Here is a 12,222-nt window from a genome sequence, read left to right on the forward strand (position 1 = left end):
ACTTCTATGTCCACCTATAGTGTGAATAGAAGAAAAATAATTTTATAAAGATCTTTTGCATTATTACCTTAAAAAAAACAGATCTTTTGTATTATTTTATAAATCTCTTGTCTTTTTTGTTGTTGTTATATCTCATGTGAAAATGTTATTTAATTAAAATAACATTTTAATCGGCTACAAAATAAAATAATTTACTCTGTTTTTGGTCCGTGAAGTCCTAGCTTAATTTTTCTCGCTGGCTACGCTAAAAGTCTCTCAACGATCTTCCTTTTAAACAGTGCATTCATGGTAATTACTTGAAGAGACAATTTTACTTTTAGCCGCTAGGTTAAAATTTTTGACAATCTCTAGACCACAAATCTACTATGCAATTTGAAGCCAAAAACTAATTATAATAGTTAGAACTTAAAGGTAGGCACAAAATTTCCGATCCCCCTCCGCATGTGTCAGTTCAATGAAATATCTAACAAAGCTCCCTGACTTGCAGTTGTTCAAGATGGAGGACGTGAGCATGGGAATGTGGGTTGAGAAATTCAATTAATATAATTGCACTGAAGTATTAGCGGCCATTTATAGTGCATGGGGTAAGGGTAAGAAGGGGAGAAGAGAAAAAAAGGGTGTGGATATTGTGGTGCCACGTAATTCGATTTTGGGCCTCTAAAGCTTCCTAAGTCACGTGGACTCATTGGGCTTTTAAAAAAGTAACACAGTGATGTGACAACATGAGATGACAAGGATAAAGAAGAAGGGTAATTGAGAATTGAGCAAGGAGAGGGTTAGACAAGTTTTGCTGTTGTAGAAAACATGATCTGTAAACTTTCTTGAACAGTCTATTTTAGATATGATATAGGCTGCTTAGGGGCCCTTTTCCAGCCTATCTGTGGTTATATAGAGGTATGGACATACATGTGCAAAGAGAATATCCATATACACTTTTATATGTATCCTACATAGCATAGAATCAGAGCTTGAGATTTCCATGCAAGCTTCTTCAATTTTGCTTGAAATTCCATACCCACCTTCTATCCTCATAGCCAGTGATTCTTCAATATATAAAATAGACTTTCCTATATAAAATATACTAAATAGACTGTCACTATACAAAATAGACTGTCACTGTACAATTTATATACAATAGACTGTCACTATACAAAATATATACAAAATAGACTGCCACAATACAAAAAATATACTAAATAGAATGTCACTATACAATTTATATACAATAGAATGTCACTATATAAAATATATACAAACTAGACCGTAACTATACAAATAGATTGTCACTGTACATTTATATACAATAGACTGTCACTATACAAAACATTATACTAAATAGACTGTCACTATATAAAATATATACAAAATAGACTGTCACTATACAAAAAAGATATTTCGGGCTATTAGATATAATATGCTTGGGCCGGAGAGACATTTCGTGTCAATGGAAAAAAATATGGGCTATTAAAATTTTGAGGGGCTATAGAGGGTCATTTTCTCTTACTTCAATACTTAAAACGTAATGTCTAAATAATATGAATAGCTACCTATACAGGTGGCGTACGATGAAGTTGCAACCATTAATATGCAACTCTGATCTATATTATCATTAACTCAATACTATTATCTTCATGGTAGGGGTGTACAAAGAAAATCGATAATCCGAGTGAAACCCGAAAAAAATGCGATTGTGGTTTGATATTAGGAAAGAAAACCCGACCATAATTGGTTTGGTTTGGTTTTAACTAAAAAAATATCAAACCGAAACTGAACCAACCCGACATTGTATTTATGCAATTTTTAAAAATATTTTATGCTTAAAAATATTTATTGTAATGTAATTATTTATACATATTTCTTAATTTTTTTTATAGTTTTATATTTTAATGTATTATTTTAAGGTTGGACTTAATGTAGTAGCTCAAATAAAGTTCAAATCGATACTAATGCTATCTAAAGAAATTCAATTCAACATAGGAATGATAATGTGTTGGATATCTATTTTTTAGTTTTGCATTGATTTATAATGAATACACATAACTTAGTTTATTTTTTTTCATTAGTATTTAGTCATGTAATTTAGCCATACTTATTTTAGCATGACTTAGTACTTTTAGATTTATGTTTTATTTTTTATTATGACTTACTCCTATTATAACGACCCGACCGGTCGTTTTGAGCATTTACGTTCCTTTCAACTATTTGAAGTTTTGAATAACTTCCTACGAGGTATTATGACTTGTGTGAATTATTGGTTTTGGTTTTAAGGCATTTCAGAGTTAGCTTGGAAGAATAAATTTTCATGTTGGAAGCTTAAGTTGAAAAAGTTGACTGGATATTCACTTATGTGTAAATGACCTCATAATTGAATTCTGATGATTCCAATAGCTCCGTATAGTGATTTTGGACTTAGGAGAGTGTCCGAAAATTTATTTGTAGGTCCGTAGTAGAATTAGGCTTGAAATGGCAAAAGTTAAACTTTTAGAAAGTTTGATCAGCGAGTTGACTTTTTGATATAAGGGTCGGAATCCGATTCTGAAAATTTTAATAGGTCCGTTATTTCATTTATGACTTATATGCAAAATTTGAGGTCAATCGAACTTGATTTGATAGGTTTCGGCGTTGTTTGTGGAAACTTGAAATTTCAAAGTTCATTAGGCTTGAATTGGGGTATGATTCGTGTTTTTAGTGTTGTTGGATGTGATTTGAAGACTCGACTAAGTTTGCATGATATTTTAGGACTTGTTGGTATATTTGATTGAGGTCCCAAGGGCCTCGCGTAAGTTTCGGATGGTTAACGGGTTGGATTTTGGGCTTGGAACTCTGCTGGAATTTTTTTTATGCACCATCTGGTTTCCTTCATCGCGTTCGCGAGTGGAGCCTCGCGTTCGCGAAGAGGAACTGATAGGCTGGAAATATTTTCTCTTTGCATTTGCGAAGGGTGCACTGGGTGTGCATCGCGAACACGAGAAATATTATGTGTTCGCGAAGAAGAGAGGAAGCAGCTGAGGACCCCAGGAAATTGGTTTACGCGTTTGCGTAGGGGGTGTCACGTTGGCGTAGTGAGGGGGAACAAAGCATCGCGTTTGAGATTGGATGAACGTGTTCGCGTAGAAGGCATTGAGGCAGAGGCACTTTGTGCTTCACGAACGCGAGGCTGATGTCATGTTTGCGAAGGAGGAATTTGGACAGGAACTATTTTGTGCTTCGCGAACGCGAGGCACTGACCACGTTCGCGAAGAAGAAAAACCTGGGCAGTGAGTTTAAGTTCTGAAAATGGGACTTCGTCCCATTTTTCATTTTTGACGGATTGGAGCTCGGGAAGAGGCGATTTTTGGGAGTTTTTCAAGGAAAACAACAGGGTAAGTGTTCTTAATTCAATATTGGTTAAATTACCCGAATCCACGGTTCTTTTTAACATTTAACTAGTGAATTAAGTTGAAAAATTGTGAAAACTCTCTTGGTTTAATTTGATGATTTTAGGGTCGAGTTGATGTCGGATTTGAGTAAAATTTGTATGATTGGACTCGTGGTTGAATGTGCGTTCATATTTTATAACTTTTATCGGGTTCCGAGACATGGGCCCCACGGGTGAATTTTGGGGCGTAATTTCGGATTTTTGAAAAAATATTAGTATTTTGATATGGAATAAATTCCTACAATTTGTTTTGACTGAAACAAATTATTTGTGACTAGATTCGAGGCTTTCAAAGACCAATTAACGTGGCAAGGGCATAGCGGAATAAAGAATTACGCGGTTTGAGGTAAGCAATAGTTTTAAATCTGGTATTGAGGGTATGAAACCCCGGATTATTTGATTATGTGAGTATTCTGGAGGTGACGCACGTTAGGTGACGGGCGTGTGGGCGTGCACCGTAGGAATTGGGACTTGGTCCATTCCGTGAAACTGTAAAGTTGTATAACTTGTTGCTAGCTATATGCCCTCTCTGTTTTATAGAGATTTGACTGCAAATTATATTACAAACCATATTTAGGCTACATGTTGGTACTGTTGGGACCCATAGAGATCGTGTACATGTTGAACTATCTGCTTAATTATTGTTTTATACTCAGTCACAGTTTACTTGTTTATTTTATCTCAGTCTTTGTTGTTCATTAATGGTGCATCATATCATTGTTGTTTGGGTTAATTTCATGATTACTGAGAGCCCGAGAGACTGGAGAGATTTGTGACTGAGCGAGGCCGAGGGCCTGATTGTGAGATATTATATTATAGCACGTGCGTTGTCCGTGCAACATGTGAGTTGGTCGTGCAGATCCAGATATTGATACTATAGCACGTGAGTTATCCGTGCAACACGTGAGTTAGATGTGCGGATCCAAATATTGATACTATGGCACGTGAGTTGTCCGTGCAGATTATAGCGCTTGGGCTGTAGGAGCCCCTCCGGAGTCTGTACACCCCAGTGAACGGGTACCCATTGAGTGTAAGTACTGAGGGCCGAGAGCCGAGTGGTTGAGCTGTTGTGACAAGTTGAGTGACTATTGCCCTGAGAGGCTGTATTTGCTTTTCATTTGTTGTTGCATTTAGTTGCAATCTGTCATTGTTGTGAAATTCTCTGAAAGATTCTATATCCGGATTACATAAACTGTATAAAATTGATTTGACTTAAAATGCTGGATTTGAAAGCATGTCTATTCTTTGCTGGAATTACTAAAAGTGAACTATAACTCTATAACTCGTCACTATCTTCAGTTCTTTATTTATTATTGTTAATTACTGAGTTGGTTGTACTCATACTACACCCTGCACTTCGTGTGCAGATCCAGATATTTTCCGACATAGCGGTTGTTGATTCTTTCGTGCAGTTGATTTTTTAGAGATTTTGAGGTAGCTGCCGTATTTTGCAGACCTTGTATCTCCTTCCTTATCTTCTAAATTACAGTATTTGGTCTCAGACTGTTATGGATCGTATTTTCCAAACTTATATTCATATTAGATGCTCATGTACTCAGTGACACCAGGTTTTGGGGAGTGTTCATATCAGTATTTGTGGGATTTTGTATTGTACTTAAATATTATGTTTTCAAACTTAAAAGAAATCGGGGATTATTGATGTTATCGGCTTGCCTAGTATTGAGATAGGCGCTATCACGACAAGTCAGATTTTGGGTCGTGACAAGTTGGTATCAGAGATTTAGGTGACACGAGTCATGAGCAGGTTTAGTAGAGTCTTGCGGATCGATACAGAGATGTCTGTACTTATCTTCGAGAGGCTGTCGAACACTTAGGAAAATTTCACTTTCTTGTATTCTATCGTGCGGAATTGATTTAGCTTGAAACATAACTCTTTGAGTTCCTTCCATGCATTCATATGCGCATATGAGCTCTCGGTATCAGTTGTGCATCGCCGGCTTGTGATTCTATGAACAAGGTTCAAGATGTGTATTCTGTGTTTTGGTGATGGGCCAGTCTGGAGGACTTGAGGCCAGGTTTAGACCGCAATTTAGGCTCGGTAGTTTCAGTTGTAACCTGTACATTTGGACTCATATGTCCAGTAATGTCCCTACGAGTGGAATTTGTGGCTCAATGAGCGGTAGAATAACTTTGTGATGAGTATGATGTAACTGCGGGATGTGTTAAGACGATTTGAATGTGATGAGAAATGTTTCCTTGAAATGTAAAGGAAGGTCATTGGGTGTTTTATTTTCATTTTGATGTGACGTACAATCTCGAGTTGTGAGTGTATTTTGAAGGATCTTTCACGTTGTTAAACTGTAGGGCAAATTAAGTTCTCATGTCTTGTCAATGAGTTTGGACTCAAGAAGAGTAAGTGATTGTGTAGTAATTGTGGTTGCGAATGGGCATTTCCAATGTTGATGGCTCAAGAAAGATGATCTTCGAAGAGGCTTAGAGTCGGTAATATTTTATTGGTTCAGGTGCAACAGAGATGCATTTTGATTTGATGCAACAGTCGGGCAGCAAAGTATGAGGGAAAACATAACGGGAAGTGTTTCGTGGTGGTTGAAGTACTAGCAGGTCAAGTAGGAGAAGTATAGGTTGAGAAGTTGCTTAAAGGAGATGGTTTAACCGAAGTAAGAGTGGCAGATTAGCATATGGACTCTGTGGTAGGGTAGTCGCGCATCTTGAGAAAGTGTAGAATGGTTTGGAATCATGATAGAATATGCTTTGGCCTATGGAATTTATTTAGAGTGATGGTTACTGTACAAAGAAAGATTGCATATGGAAGAAAGGAGATTGTTTGAAATGAAGAGGGATGTGAAGATCTGATTATCGTTTCAGGCGCAATATAACTTGAGTTCGGAAGGTATTGTTGAACTTTCAGCTAATGTCAATAGGGAAAGTACAGACTTATACAAATGGTGGGCGAGCATGAGCTCAGTAGAATTTACTGATTGCGTGGTCGTTGCACCCAGTGCAACATCGTTGGAAGATGTCGGTATGGAATTCCACGGGTGGGTTATCTCTTGTGAACAGTTAGCGGTGACATGATGTTGATGAAGCTTCTGCGAGGAATATAACTTACTACCCGGTAAGAGGTCGAGTGTGTGACTATGGCTGGTGATTCAGAATGTTCATAAAAAGCTTAAAAAAAGACTTCGAGAAGTCTGGCGGGTTAACGGTGCGAGATCATGGTAATTGAGAAGGAGAAATCCTTGCGGGTTCTAAGTTTATATAATTGCAGCTTAAAGCTAAGTGGGGGAGCCTGCTATTGACAATTTGATTTCATGGTTATGTGTTAAAGTTTAGTTTTGGTTGGAGACATACTTGTGGATTAGTTATGACTTGCAGAGATGGAGATCGAGGATGACTCGAGTAAGGAAATTCCTGAATACGGGTTATATGGCACTTTATAGAAATATGGAAATCATGGAATGATTAAATTGTTATTTTGAAGAACGTAGTGCACATGAAGTATGAATTTGATTGGTGGTGTTAAGGCATGGTTACTTCTTTGGGGGTTGTTGTGCTAATGGGGCTTGTGCCTTTCGGCCCGTTTGGGCGGTGCAATTTAGATTTGAGCAAAGTAGGTGATTCCCAAGAAATTTCTAGTGGGTTGAGAATTATATATAGCAATTGAGAATGTTTCCGGGCTTGTGTATGGATAAAATCTAAGATTTGCACTTGAAGGTGTCGGGACTTGCGGTAATTTTGTATGACTATGGATTCTATATTTCAGTATAAGAAAGGAAAGAAGAACAATTTTAAATTCACATAAGGTATTTTCAAAGTGAGTGTTACGGTTGTGGTATTTATGGGGTAATTATGATGTTGTGAGACTTTACAGAAATTTTGGTGGCAATATTTTTTGGTTTGGTGACCTGCGTGGCTTGGTCGAGTTAGAGGGATTCAATTTTGATTGCTTGGTTATGTGCAAATGGATTTCAAAGTGTTCTTAATGGTTTTTACCGTGGGTTGGGCCGGATATATTCTACCGGTGTAGGGAACGTGTTGTGTATTATGAATTCCTCCTGGAAGAAAGCAAGTTGAATGTTATAACTGCTCGATAATCCCTGAGAAGGGTGCGCATTTCAAAAGACGCATTGTGTTTTGACTTACGGATGTTCATTGGTATTGCAGTACTCACCTGGTTGATAGACTGCAGATATTTTGAAATATTTCTATGTGGCACGGAAGAATTATGGAAATATTTTGAGTGAATGATCGTGCATGAAAGATGTGATAGTCATTTAGGCGGTGGAGATTGGACCAGAAATGGTGATTCGCGTGTTCTAGGGATTTGGAGATTTAGAGTTGTGAGGAGCAGATTATTTCATGGTTGCGGACTGTGAAGTCGTGGCCGAAGCTAGCTAGATAATAGTATGTATTATGACTCAGTCGTTGTGGATTTTTGGAGGGTTATTTATCTATTTGTGGGTGACCAGAGTTGATTTGGGGTCCATTGGTAGGCCCAATAAGGATGTGTATTCTACACCGAGTTGGAATGGTTGGCTCCATACTGCTATTGTTGAGGGATGTGCCATTCGGTTGGTGTTGGACTTATTTGAGTTCTGAAATGATCTATGAGTTACTCTTCCATGCTACGAGGAGTTGTGATTTATTGGTTATATTCTTTCAGGTTTTGAGTGACATTGTGTCATTTTCCACTCCGGGATTATTGATTTTTGATCAGGGTGGCTCGAGGTAGATAATATGGACCAACGTTTGGATGGGGTCACGCATTGCAGCGGAGTTATGTTAAGTTATGAACTTGTGTTAGAATCGATTGATGGTTCTATGGTGTGTGATGGACTTTCAGCATTTCTTTGTGGCGGTACTTGTTAATCTTGCGGGGCAGTTTTCTCATTTGAGTCATTTTTCCATGACTAAGTACATTTGAATTTTTGCATGTTGGTGCACGAATGTCACAGTTTGAGGCTCTGAGTTATATGGGTGCGGCATGTCTGTGGGATAGTTGTGTTTAATAATATAAGGTCATTGGACCCAGAATGGGTGCTATCAAGTTTGATTACGGTATATTTGGGAAGATGACATTTAAAGTCGGCTAAAAAGAGGATTATGGTTCTGGTTGGGGGGAGAGAGCTCCATGAATTGTTGATCTGATAAGGGGTTACGAGATTCTGTGTGTTTCTTTTATTATCAACAGTGTACGAAGGTTTTGGAATAAAGTTTGGTTTGATATGGGGTTTAATACTAGTACTTGGTTGGTTTAGGAGTAGTTACTGTGATCAGAAATGTTGCTACAAGCACGCGAGTTGTGTAATATGTTAGGTGATTCTATCTGTGGTTATGGCTATGGCTCGATGCAACTTGTTCAGACTCATACAGTGTGTAAATGTAAGATTCGTGTCTTGAAAAGAAATTCCGGCGGAATTGAATTCCAAGGTTTTTGGGCTAAGGTTAAATTAAGGATTTTTAGTTGTATTGTGTTGTCAGGCCTATGTGGCATAGGGTGATGTGGGATCACCCCTGGGTACGTGCGTGGTAAGATGGAATAGTGATTTGCTAGCTTGGAAACAACTCTTGGCACGTTCGAGGACGAGCGTATGTTTAAGTGGGGGAGATTGTAACGACCCTACCGGTCGTTTTGAGCATTTACGCTCCTTTAAACTATTTGAAGTTTTGAATAACTTCCTACGAGGTATTATGACTTGTTTGAATTGTTGGTTTTGGTTTTAAGGCATTTCGAAGTTGGCTTGAAAGAATGAATTTTCATGTTGAAAGCTTAAGTTGAAAAAGTTGACCGGATATTCACTTATGTGTAAACGACCTCAGAATTGAATTCTGATGATTCCAATAGCTCTATATGGTGATTTTGGACTTAGGAGCGTGTCCGAAAAATTATTTGGAGGTCCGTAATAGATTTAGGCTTGAAATGGCGAAAGTTGAATTTTTGGAAAGTTTGACCGGGGAGTTGACTTTTTGATATCAGGGTCGGAATCCGATTCTGAATATTTTAATTGGTCCGTTATGTCATTTATGACTTGTGTGCAAAATTTGAGGTCAATCGGACTTGATTTGATAGGTTTCGACATTGTTTTTGGAAACTTGAAATTTCAAGGTACATTAGGCTTGAATTGGGTATGATTCGTGTTTTTTGTGTTGTTGTATGTGATTTAAAGACTCGACTAAGTTCGCATGATGTTTTAGGATTTGTTGGTATATTTGGTTGAGGTCCCGGGGGCCTCGGATGGTTAACGGGTTGGATGTTGGACTTGGAACTCTGATGGAATTTTTCTGATGCACCATCTGGTTTCCTTCATCGTGTTCGTGAAGAGGAACTGAGAGGCTGGCAATATTTTCTCTTCGCGTTCGCGAAGAGAAGAACATGTTCGCGAAGGGTGGAATGGGTGTGCATCACGAATGCGAGAAATGTTACGTGTTCGCGAAGAAGAGAGGAAGCATCTGAGGACCCCAGACAATTGGTCTACGCATTCGTGTAGGGGGTGTCTCATTCGCGTAGTGAGGGGGAGAGAAGCATCGCGTTCGCGATTGGATGAACACGTTCGCGTAGAAGGCATTGAGGCAGAGGCACTTCGTGCTTCGCGAACGCGAGGGTGATGTCGCGTTCGGGAAGGAGGAATTTGGACGGGAACTATTTTGTGCTTCGCTAACGCGAGGCACTGACCGCGTTCGTCAAGAAGAACAACCTGGGTAGTGAGTTTAAGTTCTGAAAATGGGACTTCGTCCCATTTTCCATTTTTGACGGATTGGAGCTCGGGAAGAGGCAATTTTCGGGAGTTTTTCAAGGAAAATAATGGGGTAAGTGTTCTTAACTCAATATTGGTTAAATTACCCGAATCCATGGTTGTTTTTAACATTTAATTGGTGAATTAAGTTGAAAAATTGTGAAAACCCTATTGGTTTAATTTGAAGATTTAAGGGTCGAGTTGATGTCGGATTTGAGTAAAATTTATATAGTTGGACTCGTGATTGAATGTGCGTTCATATTTTGTGACTTTTATCGGGTTCTGAGACCTAGGCCCCACGGGGAATTTTGGGGCGTAATTTCGAATTTTTGGAAAATATTAGTATTTTGATATGAAATTAATTTCTATAATTTTTATTGACTGAAACGAATTATTTGTGACTAGATTCGAGGATTTCGAAGACCAATTCTCGTGGCAAGGGCATAGCGGAATAAAGAATTATGCAGTTTGAGGTAAGTAACAGTTTTAAATCTGGTACTGAGGGTATGAAACCCCGGATTATTAGATTATGTGAGTATTTTGGAGGTGACGCACATGCTAGGTGACGGGCGTGTGGGCGCGCACTGTAGGAATTGGGACTTGGTCCATTCCGTGAAACTGTAAAGTTGTATAACTTGTTGCTAGCTATATGCTCTCTCTGTGTTATAGAGATTTGACTGCAAATTATGTTACAAACCATGTTTAGGCTACATGTTGATACTGTTTGGACCCACAGAGGTCGTGTACATGTTGAACTATCTGCTTAATTGTTGTTTTGTACTCAGTCACAGTTTACTTGTTTATTTTATCTCAGCCTTTATTGTTCATTAATGGTGCATCATATCATTGTTGTTTGGGCTGATTTCATGATTATTGAGAGCCCAAGAGACTGGAGAGATTTGTGACTGAACGAGGCCGAGGGCTTGATTGTGAGATATTATATTATAGCGCATGAGTTGTCTGTGTAGGATATTATAGCACGTGAGTTGTCCGTGCAGCACGTGAGTTGGCCTTGCTGATCCAGATATTGATACTTTATCACGTGAGTTGACTGTGCAACACGTGAGTTGGTCGTGCAGATCCAGATATTGATACTATGGCACGTGAGTTGTCCATGAATCACGTTAGTTGGCCCTGCAGATTATAATGTTTGGGCTGTAGGAGCCCCTCCAGAGTCTGTACAACACCAGTGAGCGCGGTTACCCATTGAGTGTGAGTGCTGAGGGCTGAGAGCCGAGTGGTTGAGCTGTTGTGACGAGTTGAGTGACTGTTGCCCAAAGAGGCTGTATTTGCTTTTCATTTGTTGTTGCATTTAGTTACTATCTGTCATTGTTGTGAAATTCTCGGAAAGATTCTATATCCGGATTACATGAACTGTATAAAATTGATTTGACTTAAAATACTGGATTTGAAAACATGTCTCTTCTTTGCTGGAATTACTAAAAGTGAACTATAACTGTATAACTCGTCACTATCTTCAGTTCTTTATTTATTATTATTACTTACTGAGTTGGTTGTACTCATACTACACCCTGCACTTCGTGTGCAGATCCAGATGTTTCCCGACATAGCTGTTGTTGATTCTTTTGCGCAGTTGATTTTCTGGAGATTTTGAGGTAGCTGCCGTATTTCGAAGACCTCGTCTCTCCTTCCCTATCTCCTAAATTACAGTATTTGGTCTCAAACTGTTATGGACTGTATTTTCCAAACTTGTATTCATATTAGATGCTCATGTACTCAGTGACACCAGATTTTGGGGAGTGTTCGTATCAGTATTTGTGGGATTTTGTATTGTATTTAAATATTGTATTTTCAAACTTAAAAGAAATCGGGGGTTATTGATGTTATCGGCTTGCCTAGTTTTGAGATAGGCGCCATCACGATAGGTCAGATTTTGGGTCGTGACAAGTTGGTATCAGAGATTTAGATGACACGAGTCATGAGCAGGTTTAGTAGAGTCTTGCGGATCGATACGGAGACGTCTGTACTTATCTTCGAGAGGCTGCCGAACACTTAGGAAAATTTCACTTTCTTGTATTCTATTGTGTGGAATTGATTCAGCTTGAAACATAATTCTTTGAGTTCCTT

This window comes from Nicotiana tomentosiformis, chromosome 12, assembly GCF_000390325.3.
Source record: "Nicotiana tomentosiformis chromosome 12, ASM39032v3, whole genome shotgun sequence".
Classification (NCBI taxonomy): Eukaryota; Viridiplantae; Streptophyta; class Magnoliopsida; order Solanales; family Solanaceae; genus Nicotiana; species Nicotiana tomentosiformis.